Source organism: Dipteris shenzhenensis, chromosome 18 (assembly GCF_047967505.1).
Source record: "Dipteris shenzhenensis isolate YYH24624 ecotype China chromosome 18, Dip_SZ_1.0, whole genome shotgun sequence".
NCBI classification, from domain to species: Eukaryota; Viridiplantae; Streptophyta; class Polypodiopsida; order Gleicheniales; family Dipteridaceae; genus Dipteris; species Dipteris shenzhenensis.
The window spans coordinates 20837782-20852015 of record NC_141613.1 but is presented as its reverse complement, the minus strand read 5'-3'; positions in this window follow the sequence as shown (position 1 = coordinate 20852015).

Sequence of the window (14234 nt, the reverse complement as noted above, 5' to 3'; positions counted from 1 at the left end):
GCAAAGATATTTTAATAAATCCAACACTATTTACAATTTTGAATTGTTTCTTTTTCCATGCACTTGCTTGCTATGTGGCTCATAAGCATGCCAAAGGTCATTGCATTTAATAATACACAGCATCAAACCTGATAGCATGCCCTTTGGCCTATTTGTGTTTTGAAGCATTTTAGGCCACATTATACTTATTTGGGATATCCAATTCTGCTAATGTGTATCATCAGAGAGGGAAAAATCGGCGGCTAAAATTTCACTACTCCTACTAATTTCGAATTTTCACACCTCCTGCCCATCAAATCTTGGAAGATTAAGTACCTACCCCCGCCTTGCAACCCGCACGCACCTCGACATGACCTTGCATAGACTTTGGTTTGCCATTGTCTTCTTTCAGGTAAGTTGTCTTCTATTCTTTGCTTGCCTCACCAGCTAGCTTCTCTGGGTCTATTTTCTGATCGTGGCCATGGCATCAATCGCAACATGAAGCTCGCCATGGCTTGCAAGAGAAGCAAACAGAGGCTACAAGACAAGAAAGCCAAAAAGCTAGGTCAATGCACAAGGAACAAAGTGCGGATCGAGGAAAGCACTGGCACGGTATCAAATCGGCAATGGAAGACACTTTTGCAACATCTGTGAAGGGAGAAACAATAAGAACAAAGAAGACTCCTTGTAGAGCAGCAGTAAGAAGAAGTTGTAGATGCACGCATTCAATCATTTCCATTGGAGCAAAGAACATGAGCTATGGTGTCACAATTGGTGGGAGCATTCAAGGCAGCAACATCAGGCCATTCAAGTGATTACTAGTCTCAAGTCTTCACAAGCCTTAGCCTGCATCCTAAAGTTCATAGAGTAACAACCCTACCAACACCTCGGGAGATGCACGCCCAAGAGGCGATGCTCTCTAACCTAAGAAATAGCCTACAAAAAGTGAAAGGGGTGTACAGCTTAGATCAACTAGCTGCAAAGAGGGCGGCATTAACTATGTTGGTGTCCCCTGAAACAAAGGAGAAATAGCTTGGGCGCACAATGTCAAAGATGTTGTTAATCAAAAGGACCAATGTGGCTCTAATGGTTGAACATAGAGTAGAAGCAATGGATGATCATCCCGATCTAAGAAGTCTATGGGCTTCAACAGAATACAAGAAAAGAAGAGACAACCTAAGTGCGGTAGTCATTGCTACAGTGATGACGTTTTGGCATGAAAATACGAGAGTTTCTCCAAATAGAAAGGACATATGTAAGAAGCAGGCGGGACGTAAGGTGTTTGAGGAGCACATCATATACATGCTAGATACAACACATGTTAGTGGTGCCTAAACCAGCCCGGTGGTTGTTTGTGATTGAGCTTTGGGATAGTTTACTTGTTTCATTTCTTAAACTAGGCTTAAACTAAATGTGATTGTCCTAAACTAGCCCGGTGGTTGGAACATCATGCAACCGTAGGCTGATTCAGCTCAATTGCTGGTGATGTGGTTGTCCTGAACCAGCGTGGTTGAACAGACATTAATTAGTTGTTGTCCAGCCCAGTGGCATGGTTGAGCAAAAATTAACAGCAATATATTTCACAATATATTGTTATTTTACTAAACCAGCCCGGTGGTTGGAACATCATGCAACCGAGGCTGCTTCAGCTCAATCACCACTTATGTGATTGTCTTGAACCAGCATGGTTGAATAAACATTAGTTATTGACCAGCTTGGTGGTTGAAATTATTGTGTTTCTTAGTACTTAAATTCGTTAAATTTAATTTCGTGCTCTTCGGGTCATATACCACTGTTAAATTGTGGAATTCAAAAATGAAAAGCAAAATATTGTTATTTTCTAATGGTGAAATTCATAAATGAAAAGCAATAAGCTTGTTATTGTCTAATATGTGAAGTTGAGACCGTCAGACTAAACCATCCCGGTGGTTGAAACTGTGATAGTGTCCTAAACCATCCCTGTGGTTGAAATTGTGACTCCTAAACATGTCCTAAACCAGCCCGGTGGTTGAAATTGTGACTCCTAAATATGTCCTAAACCAGCCCGGTGGTTGACTGTCTTAAACCAGCCCAATGATTGAAATTGTGACTGTCCTAAACCAGCGCGGTGGTTGAAAATTGTTTGCTACTATTATATACTTTAATTAGACTGTGTTTTGTATTCTTTTAGTAGTAGCAAAAAGGGGGCTCATTATTCTGTTGTTCCCGCATGTTGGGTCAGTAGATGGAGTTGTATCTCAAGTTTGTGGATCAGAATCCAGACATTTCAATTGGGCAGAGGAGCTTTGAGCATTGTAAGCCCTGGTACGTCAGGAAACTCAAAGATAGGAATGTTTGTTGTTGCAAAACACACATAGACTTTGACGTGGCCTAGCAAGCTATGAATGACTTGAGATCTGGTCGTGTTGGAGCATTGCTCTATGGGGATCGATGGAGTCCCCAATGAATGCGTAGTCTGTAGGCCACCTAGATCCTCATCATGTGTTGCAAGGGAGGGCAAAAGTTTTATAGCATGAGGTCTCTATGGGAGCCAGTGGTTTGTCCAAAGGGAGACCGGGAGTGGCACAGGATTGAATGCGTTTGTGGCATATGCAAGCATTGCAATTTGAATTTGAAGAAGAAGACATTCAATGTCTGTCCAAATGAAATGAGGGAAGACAACCACGTTGCTTAAAAATGGAGGAGATTTGAAAATGTCAATGTTGAAGGATCCAATTAAAAGAGATGGCTACTATCATATAAGAGCACCCAGCCAAGGTAGCTTGTAGGTCACATGGTTCAATCCATCCCAAAATATTTGCTTCACAATTTCACGGCCAGGTGGCAGGATAAGCAGTTCAGAACGTGCCTTGCCAATTTTCCTAGTGACTATTGTATTTGTCATAGATTTTATAAAAAATTATTCTTTTCAAGAACAAGGTGAGATACAAAGTGCTCACTGGTACAACAAGCAGATAACAATTCTTGTGCATATCACATGTAGTCATTTGCTTGATTCTTCCACGCCAGATGTCAATCTGCTTGCTAACTCATAGGAGTCCAAGTCAGTGCAACGTACTTACCATTTCTACATTTCAGATGATAGGGAACATGACAAAAGGAACCAGCCCCATTCTGGAAAGGAGCAAGGAGAGCCGAGCCTGCAATCAAGAAGCTCAATAAGGAGTCCATGAGATGTAATCTGAAGTAAAGGAGTCTTTGATATTGTAATCTATGTAATATGTGTGTAATCTATCGAATTGTTAATCTTCTCTAGAGTTTACTTGGGAAGTGCAACGTAGACACAACTAAGATCCCATTACGAAATCTAGCCCCAAAACTCTATACACCGATCCACCTATTGCGAATGTATGGCATACCCAAAAGGCTTTGAAATGCTTTTGTCATCCTAATGGTATCAAAGAACAGTTTGTGTGGTTTTGCAATACCTCTGTTGCCCATACGTGGTGTGTTGATCATGATGTCTATACTTGGTGTGCCTGGCCACTCCCCAGGGGTGTGGAAGGTGACTGTCGGGAATTCCATAAAGCAACATGAAAAGGATCAATTGAAGGAGGCAGGTTTTGTGCTTGAGGAGGATGAGAGTTTTCATGTGCAAGGACCTAACTTACAGAGGACTACAACACCATTGAGTCACGATCGGGCCAGTAGAAGGGATAACAGGATAGTGAGATGGAGATCCAAGCTAAGTAAGGAGTTTCAAGACAGGATTCAAAAAGCTCAATGTTTGATTGCAGAAGTGGTGCAAGAGAAAATTATTGATCCTAATGAAATGCATCTGTTCCATGTGCGAACAGAAAGTTCTATTGCAAAGGGCCTTACTTACAATTTGGGGTGGATGAATTCTTGCACAGTGAGAAGGGCAAAGGTTTCAATAGCAATGTCTTGTCAAGTGTGGATGAGTTCATGCATATTAACAAACCTGGTGTCAATCAAGGTTGTGGATTTGTGAAAGCCATGCAAGATGTCCCAATGAGTGATGTTCTCTCAGGAGTGGAAGAGTTTCAAGGTTCCCAATACTCTCGTAGAATATTGAATTCATTGAATGGTCCTAAGAGTATGTTAAAAACGAGGATGAGATCAACAGAGGATTTTCAGTATTTAACTTTGATTGTGATATGAACAAGGATGCAACGACCAATCATGGATGCTTGGTTACAAACAAATGTGAGGAGAAGAAGTGCATAAATACAGATAACAATGTGCACGAGGAACGAAAACGGTCATACATATGCATGAAGAGAAAGAGAATCCAGGCAGATCCACAAAAGCAACCAAAGAGGAAGAGAGTAATGAGGGAGGAGAACATGTTAAATGCATTGGGATATCTATGTTGCAAGCGAAGATGTATGCGCTTCATTGATCTTGCAGACATCAGGGAATGTAGAGGACACGTGTGGCAAAGAAGGGGAAGCGAAAGAAATGAATACCTTCTCACAAGTCTCTCTTGCTTTCTTCAGAATGGCAATAAAAGGCTAAGTTTAAGACAAAAGGTAAAACCTCTCGTAAATGGAAAAAGGATTTGCAATAAGGCATATCACAATATTACTGGATTATCCCATGGTACATATTGGGATTTAGTCACCAAGGCAAAGGGCGGCAACAAATTTAGCATTAGGTCCAAATCAAGAATCTCAACTGTCAGGGCAACAGCAATTTTGCAAGACTTCATACATGAAAATGCTTTGCCTCAACCCCATATATCTACCAAACTCCCTAACGGTGACGCGATCACTGAAATGCACCTTCCAATGGGCTTGACAAAGCTCGAAGTATTTGACTCTATTGCAGAAAAGCAAAGGCAAAGAGGGGATGCCGTAGCTTCTTCTCATACTTTGTATACTCTTTGGAAGAAGAACTTTGGATATGTTAAAATCCCAAGGAGGCAAAAAATGTCAAAGTGCAATGTCTGTGATGATTTAAAGCGAGCGATTGAGAGTGCAACATGTCCAAATCAAAGGGAATTATACAAAAAAAACCAAAAATCTCATCATGACCTTATTCGACATTCCAGACAAAAATATGCATTTTGGAAGGAGCAAGCTATTTCGCATCCTGATGACTACATGTGCCTTATTGTAGATGGCATGGATCAGAATACAACAACATTGCCTCGTTTTGTTGCCACTCCACCTAAATTACAAGGAAAGCACTTTCTAAAGACACATCTATGTGGAGTGTTAGTGCATGGAATTAAGTTCTTTGTAGATATATGGATTGATTCCTTGCATCTACATGATAGCAATCAAGTTGTAACATCTATTATGAAGGCAATTCGCAATGTACATGCTGAAAAAGGTCGCCTGCCACTGACTTTGAGAATACAAGCTGATAATTGCTGGCGAGAAAATAAGAATGTACTCATGTTTGCATTCTGCTCCATGCTAGTTGCTCATCGAATCTTCAATGAGGTCGAATGTGGATTTTTGTATGTTGGGCATACACATGAGGATATCGATCAGGTTTTTAGCACAGTCTCAAGGGAGCTTAAATGCAAGGATGTGGAGACAATAGATGACTTGGTAAGAAGATGTGGCAGGCAAGTTGGTGGTCATAAGGAAAGTACAGTATGTGAGAGGCTCGAAAGAATGTATGATTGGAAGAGCTTCATTCTACCTTTCATACAAACGGGTGGTGATGCATTGACAGGTCATACCAATCCACACTACTTTCGTTTTTTTTTTAAAGATGAAAAACCCGTAATGCAATGGCAACAGTATTCTCATGATACAAAATGGGAACCTGAAGAACCTTACAGTCTCTTAACTTCAATTCCCAGCAAGGAGAGGTCTAATTGTGAAATAGATGGATTAAAAGCATTTATTACATACAAAGAGGAAATGCTCCGGAGATATCCTGATTCGAAGCCTACTTGGAGAGAACACACTACCACTGTAATTAACAAGACACGAAATTTAATAAAGGACCTTGAGAGAATGCGAGGCTCAAAGGATGTCAAGGAAGAATGCAATATGTTTTGGCCAAATGTTCATAACGATTTGCGCCCAGCTCCAGTCTTTGAAAATGAATTTGTATCATTACTCCCACGTCCATATTGTGGACCGAAGAAGAGAGAGTTTATGCCACAAGTAGATATAGAGGTCGATTGTTTTGTTGTGGTTCGGCCATCGGATGATGAATATGAGAATGTGAAGTTTTGGGTTGCAAAAGTAGTTGATGTGCAAAGAGATGACCAAGGGAGAGCTACAACATTTACAGCGGTATGGTATGAGCCAAAGGGCAGGAAGGAGAATATGGATAACAACACATTATATACTAATTGTATAATGAAGGAGTGGTTCCCAAATGATGAAGCAGTCTCTCAAGTTTCGATGGAGACAATCATAGTGTCTTGGCATTCAAGGGCAAAGAAATCAAAGCACATGGGATATGAGGTAGAAGGAAAAATAAAAATACCACAGCAAACTATTTTGCATATACACAAATTTTTAAGGATGCTCGCCATGGAGGAAGTAGAAGGAGACAGCGCAAATGAAGAATGTCCATCATTAAAGCTTTGTATTGAAGTCCATTGATTCAGAAGGATTTTATTTGGGTACTAGGCAAGGAGCCAATCCAAGACAATTATAATCAGAGTCATCACCTCGTATGTCAAATGAGAGTCAAAATATGCACTGGATGTCACCCAAGGGTCAAGGCTTGCCAAGACAATAGGGAGTTAATGCAGATGGCACCTGGCAAGGGACTATCACATTGAGCAATAAGACAATGGGGAGTCAATGCACCCAAGGGGCAAGGCTTGGCAAGATAACTTGTGGGAGTTAATGCAGATGGCACCTGTATTTTGCACTGGATGTCACCCAAGGGTCAAGGCTTGGCAAGACAACAGGGAGTTAATGCAGATGGCACCTGGCAAGGGACTATCGCATTGAGCAATAAGACAATGGGGAGTCAATGCACCCAAGGGCCAAGGCTTGGCAAGACAAGCCTAGGTCAAATTATGCAGATGGAAACTGGCAAGGGACTGTCGTGACATTGAGCAATAAGACAATGGGGTGTCAAATTATGCAGATGGCACGAATTGAGGCTCTTTAAGAGCAACAATTTAAATTGTAAACATATGTTCAATCTATATCATTTTGGATATAAAGACTCTAGCTAAGAGCAACGTCTCTCAATGTAATCATATACATAAAGCTACAATTGCTATTATCCCTCTTTGGTCTTATGGCATCATGTCTTCTTTCTATTTATTAAAAGTTTTGTTAAATTTTGTGCATATTGCCGAGTGACAATGTTATTTTCATGAAATATTTAAGTCTCCTTTCATGGATTTATAAATTTATCACATCAACGAAAAACGTCAAGGAAAAATATTAAAAATAATTAAATTAACAAATAACTTAGATATAGCTAGAATTTCTAATATAGGATTATTTCAAATTCTTGCATGTTGGTGCAAAAGTATAGATTGAAAAAACAATATTTGTATGTGAATATGATAGAGCCACCAAGTGAACTTTTGATTTGGGAAGGAAAAACGTCAAGGAAAATAATTAAAAATAATTAAATTAACAAATAACTTAGATATAGCTAGAATTTCTAATATAGGATTATTTCAAATTCTTGCATGTTGGTGCAAAAGTATAGATTGAAAAAACAATATTTTTATGTGAATATGACAGTGCCACAAAGTGAACTTTTGATTTGGGAAGAAACTTTTTAGAAAGTAAAATTTTGATTTGGAAAGGATATTTTCATAAAGTAAAGTTTTCATTTGGGAAGGATTTTTGGGCTTCGTCCAAAAACAACACAAAAAGTCCAAAATTAATGAAATAGGTGTTACATGTCTCGATTGACGTATTCGACATGCGGCCAAGTCATCGGTCCAGCATACCTCGAACGAGGTATGCCAACTGCCTTGTCGGATGGCACATACCTCGATCGAGGTATAGCTGGACGTGCCACAATCTTGTGTATTAGCTACGAATTCTTCCTCCTCCTCCAAAGTGTCATCCATTTTGTCATCATTGACCTTTCTAGAAGGCTGGCTTCTTTTGGATTACTAACAGCTAGACTCGCTCTCTGGCTTCTTTCAGCTTGGATTGTTTTCTTTCCCTTAACTAGTGTGAAGGCGATACCTCGAACGAGGTATAGGTGGCATGTATAGGTGGAATGCCAACAGACCTCGATCGAGGTATAGGCTCGGTTCGGTGAAAAAAGTCCAGCACCTCGATCAAGGTATCGGCTTGGCTCGGTTGTCCTCGTGTGTGATTTTCATTGGAGATAATACCTCAATCGAGGTATTGCAGACCGAAGCAAAACCTTTGTATTTTCACTCGAGCGAGTGTCACGCTCACCCGAAAGTGGTCCGGAAGTGGACACCCTTAGCTTGCTACCACCCTCACATAACTGATGATTGAGCTGAAGTAGCCATGGTTGCATGATGTTCCAACTACCGGGCTGGTTTAGTAAAATAACAATATATTTTGAAATGTATTGCTATTAACTTCTGCTCAACCATGCCATCGGGTTGGTCAACAACTAATGTCTATTCAACCACGATGGTTCAGGACAATCACATATTAGACAATAACAAGTATATCTCAACTTCACATATTAGACAATAACAAGTATATTTCTTTTCATTTTTGAATTTCACCATTAGAAAATAACAGTATATTGCTTTTCATCTCTGAATTCCACAATTTAATAGTGGTATATGATCCAAATAGCAGGAAATTAAATTTAACGAATTTAAGTACTAAGAAACACAATAATTTCAACCACTGGGCTAGTCAATAAATGTTTGTTCAACCATGCTGGTTCAAAACAATCACATAACTGGTGATTGAGCTGAAGCACAGCCATGGTTGCATGATGTTCCAACCATCGGGCTGGTTTAGTAAAATAACAATATATTGCGAAATATATTTCTGCTGTTAATTTTTGCTCAACCATGCCACTGGGTTGGACAACAACTAATGTCTCTTCAACCACGCTGGTTCAGGACAATCACATCACTGGCGATTGAGCTGAACGAGCCTACGGTTCCAACCACCCGGCTGGTTTAAGACAATCACATTTAGTCCAAGCCTATTAGTCCAAGCCTAGTTTAAGAAAAAAACAAGTAAACTATCCCAAAGCTCAATCACAAACAACCACCGGGCTGGTTTAGGCACCACTGACCTGCATTGTATCTAGCATGTGTATGATGTGCCCCTCAAACACATTTCGTCCCCTCCGCTTCTTGCAGATGTCCTTTCTATTTGGAGAAACTCTTGTAATTTCGTTGCAAAACGTCATCACTGTAGCAATGACTTCCACACTTAGGCTGTCTCTCCTTTTCTTGCATTTTGTTGAAGCCCATAGACTTCTTGGATCAGGATGATCGTGCATTGCTTCTGCTCTATGTTCAACCGCTGGAGCCACGTTGGTCCTTCTGATTGACAACATATTCGATGTTGTGCACCCAAGTCATTTCTCCTTTGTTTCAGGGGACACCAACATAGCTAATGTCACCCTCTTTGTAGCTAGTTGATCTAAGCTATGCACCCCTTTCACTTTTTGTAGGCCATTTCTCCAGTTAGAGAGCATTGCCTTTTGGGCGTGCATCTCCCGAGGTGTTAGTAGGGTTGTTACTCTACAAACTTTAGGATGCACGCTAAAGCTTGTGAAGACTCGAGACTGGTAATCACTTGAATGGCCTAATCTTGCTGCCTCGAATGCTCCCACCAATCGTGACACCATAGCTCGTGTTCTTCGCTCTGATGGCAGTGATCAAATGTGTACATCTGCAACCGCTTCTTGCTGCTGCTCTGCAAGGAGTCTTTTTTATTCTCATTGTTTCTCCCTTCGCAGATGTTGCAAAAGTGTCTTCCATTGCCGATTCGATACCGTGCTAGCACTTTCCTTGACTCGCACTCTGTTCCTTGTACCTTGACCTGGCTTTTTGGCTTTCCTGTCTCGCGGTAGCCTCTGTCTGCTTCTCTTGCAAGCCATGGCGAGCTGCATGTTGCCATTGATGCCATGGCCACGATCAGTCTAGAATACACCTAGAGAAGCTAGCTGGTGAGGCAAGCAAAGAATAGAAGACAACTTACCTGAAAGAAGACAATGGCAAATCAAAGTCTGCGCAAGGTCATGTCGAGGTGCGTGCAGGTTGCAGGGCGTTTGTAGGGTGGGGGCAAGCTGTAGGTACTTAAATCTTCCAAGATTTAATGGGCGAGAGGTGTGAAAATTCAAAATTCACGGGAATAGCAAAATTTCAGCCCTCGGTTTTTCCCCCTTTGACGATACACGTCAGCAGAATTGGATATCCCAAACAAGTGCAATGTGTCCTAAAATGCTTCAATGACCTTTGGCATGCTTATGAGCCATATAGCAAGCAAGTGCATGGAAAAAGAAACAATTCAAAATTGTAAATAGTGTTGGATTTATTAAAATATCTTTGCACATGCACAAATTGCACTTTTCCAACTTCTTCCATTTTAGGGTGAATCTAGATACCAATACCAACAACTGTCAATGTTTTAAGACCACCATGCACTAGTCCCAATAGTTTGGATTCTAAATTTTCAATCCATTTCAAATGGTTTTCAACAAATGAAAAGAAAGTTATGGAGTGTGCCCTTAAATGGGTATGCATCACTTTAGCACAACATTGGAGGCCCATTAACCCATGCATAATGATCTCATTTAGGTGTGTCCTTGGGTTGAGGAGAAGCTCATATAGTGTACTTTAGAATGATTACTTGGTTGCATGTATGTATAGAACAAAATTTTAATGTTTTTGAATAAATTGCTATATCCTATAGTCTTCAGTATGCATGCTTCACATGCAACACATAGCACTTATAATGCTTTAACGGTCTCGTTCCAAATACTTATTCCGTAATTTTTTGCTCTCATGTTCAAGTTTGGAATGTGTACTACAACTTGAAGACAAATTAATTTGCCGAATTCCGTTGAGCAATGCATAAGTTATGGGTCATGCAAGATACCCATATACAGAAAAGTCCCTGAACCTCACCAAAAATGGCTACACCCAAACAAACAATGACCCACTTACATATGATCAAACCATATCCTCAATGATCTGATTGACCCTTTTAGTCTAACCATCACTCTATGGATGATTCATGGTGCTCATATTCAAGGAAGTTTCCAACTTCATAAACACAACCCTCCAAAAATGGCTGTTAAATTTGCTATCCCAGTCACTAACAATACCGACGGCTGGTAGCCCATACAATTTACAAATATGCTCAACAAATATCCTAGCTAATTTTGGAGTTTTAACCTCTTCATTGGTTGGAATAAAGTGAGCCATCTTTGTCAATCGATCCACAATTACCTACACAAAGTCGTGCCCCCTCTGTGTCCTAGGTAAACCAACAATGAAATCCATGGACATACTTTCCCATTTGTAGATGGAATGTCCAATGGGTGTAGGAGACCTCCTACCTTAAGCTATTTAGTCTTATTGATGTGGCATTTTTGGCACTTCAATACATAGTCTTGGACGTCCTTATCTATTCGAGGCCAAAAGAATTGCCTCTTCAGAAGTGCATACGTCTTTTGACTTCCCAAGTGTCCAGCACTTGAACTATCATGACACTTGAAAATAATTTGGTACGTAATGTCATTATTATTCGGGACACATACTCTACCTTTGTAGAGTAGGTAGCCATCTTCAATAGTATTTTTTTTAGTCCTTTATCACCAACCTTTGGTGATAAAGGTAGCCATCTTCAATAGTATATTTTTTCCATTTGAGTCCTTTATCACCAACCTGTGGTGTGTCACCATTTCCATGTGTCCCAAGTACTTCACTTCTTTTGTAAAGAATTCACATTTGGATTCTTTTGCAAGAAGACAATTATCTCTAAGGAATTAGAACACTTTCCTTAAATGTTTGAGATGCTTTTTTCTCATTTTACTATAGATTAGGATATCTTCTTAAAATACTATAACAAAATTTCCTGAATATGGTCTCAAGACACTATTCATAAGTGTCATAAAAGTTGCTAGAGCATTAATTAAACCAAATGGCATTACTTTGAATTGAAAATGCCTGTACCTACTAGTACGAAATGATGTCTTAGGGACATTCTTCTCTAATTCACACTTGGTGATTGTCGATTTAGTAAAATATTTTTCCCCTTGCAATTGATCAAAGAGCTCATCAATGCGAGGCATAGGATACTTATTCTTTATTGGGATTTTGTTTGAAGCTCTATAATCTATGCATAAACACATAGTGCCATCTTTTATCTTTACCAATAAAACTAGCGATGACCATGGTGAATTACTAGGTTGAGTTTGGCCCTTTCTAAGGTATTCAACTGGTTGTCTTTCGACCTCACATTCTTCCATTTGACTAAGTCTATACAATGGTTTACAGACAGGGGTAGATCTTGGAATTATATCTATTTTATGATCCACCTCTCATTCAGGTGGTAAACCATCAGGCAAATCATTAGGAAAAACATCTTTATATTCAACCACTAAATCTTTAAAAGAAAAGTCATACTTGTTAATCACATCAAGAGAAAATTTATTCTTTTTTAGATTTAGTAGGAATAAAATCACCAATAAAAGAAACTTCACAAAGATACGCATTGTTGTTGTCGTAGAAGTCATTCCAATACCATCGAACAAATAAGAGGAGAGTTGAGCACATCATGTTCTCCCTAAATCTGGAATACTCTACCATCTTTTTCAAGCATAATGGAGTTATTTAAATAACTTCGTTGTGTAAGCTATGCCCAAGACTATACAACCATTCTTAACCAAGAACAACATTTGTTCGATCAAGATGCATAGTTTGGAAATCCAAGGCATCCTCATAACCTTTAGTGCACCTCTACACCATGAATCATGGTGTCCCAAACCTTTTTATCGCTGCCCTTTGCTAGAGAGACCACATATTTATGGGGACTTGACTCTCTGACTAGCGAGTAGTCTAAGAAATTATGTGTCGCGCTATCATCAACAATAATTCTTACCCTTTGCCCCTTTATTTTTCCATACATCCTCATTAAATCATGAGGACCAAAGGTGGGTTGCCACATTGCTGATGATAGACATCACATGTGGGTGCTATCCTCATGATAAAGCTCTACCTTAGTGTACTTTTTAGTACCATTAAGCGGCAACATTTGCACCACATGTACTTGTTTTTGTGGAGGTTTATTTGGGGCTTTAGCTCCCATCTATTTGTTTTTAGGACAGTTCCAAGTTGCATGATCTTTGCCCAAACATTTGAAGCAAATATTTTCCTACTTGGTCCTTTCATAATCCTCTCTCTTCAAGAGAGGATATTTTTGTGTTAGGTTTCTTAGGTGGTCCCTTGGAAGCCTCCTTCTTGAAGTACCCCTTTCTTTTCGAATTGGAAAGTTTATTGAACTTGGGAACAAAACCGGTTTGTTTTGAAGTTTCTGTCATATATTTGGGCATCCTTAATTGCTTCTTCAAAGGTTTTGGGACAATTTCTTCTCCCCTCAACCTTATAGGTGTCTTTCAAACATCTTTTTGATTCTCTAAATCTACAAAATTTGACAGCAAAACAACTATTTTACTTACTAAATTCTTGTGATAGTAAAGTTTTAGAAGGCAAGGTTAACCATGCTAAAGAAAATTCCACCTCCTTAATTTCCAGAGGTGGGTCTTCTTCCATCAATGAATCTGCAAGCCCAAACTTTCCAACACTGGGATATTAGATTTCAAAATATAGACTTCTTTCTATAACCATCTCTTAGAGCATTGTGCTCCTCCAAAAGCCATTTAGAGGGCATAGTCTCACAACATATGTTTTGTTATAATTATGTTACCATCCATTTTGTTTTCTAGTGTTTGTGTCCATTTTGTTTTCGAGTGTTTGTGCTTTCTTGATGGCATCCAGTCTTCTATTCTAGTCTAGAGGTTTCCTACCGCATGCTAGTTATATCTCTTTAGACGTTGCACAACGGGGTCCACCTAGGGCACTGAATAAGTAAGGTGGGGGGAAAGAGTTCTCCATGAGATGCTTGGTGGGTGTAAGTGCCACACACAGCGAAGCGGGCTCTCAAAACAAAACAAAACAAGTGCGAGGTAATGCAGGGCAGGCGAGTGGTGAGTGTGTGGGTGTTGGGAGGGGGGTGTGAATGGGTCCGATGTCTCCCCTTTGAGATGGTGTAGTGACAAGTGCAAAAAGATAAATAGCCAGAGATGTGGCGAGCAGGCACCACGTATGATCACATGTGTCGATCAATTCCCATGCATTCCTCTCCACGCCCCACGTAACGTAACAC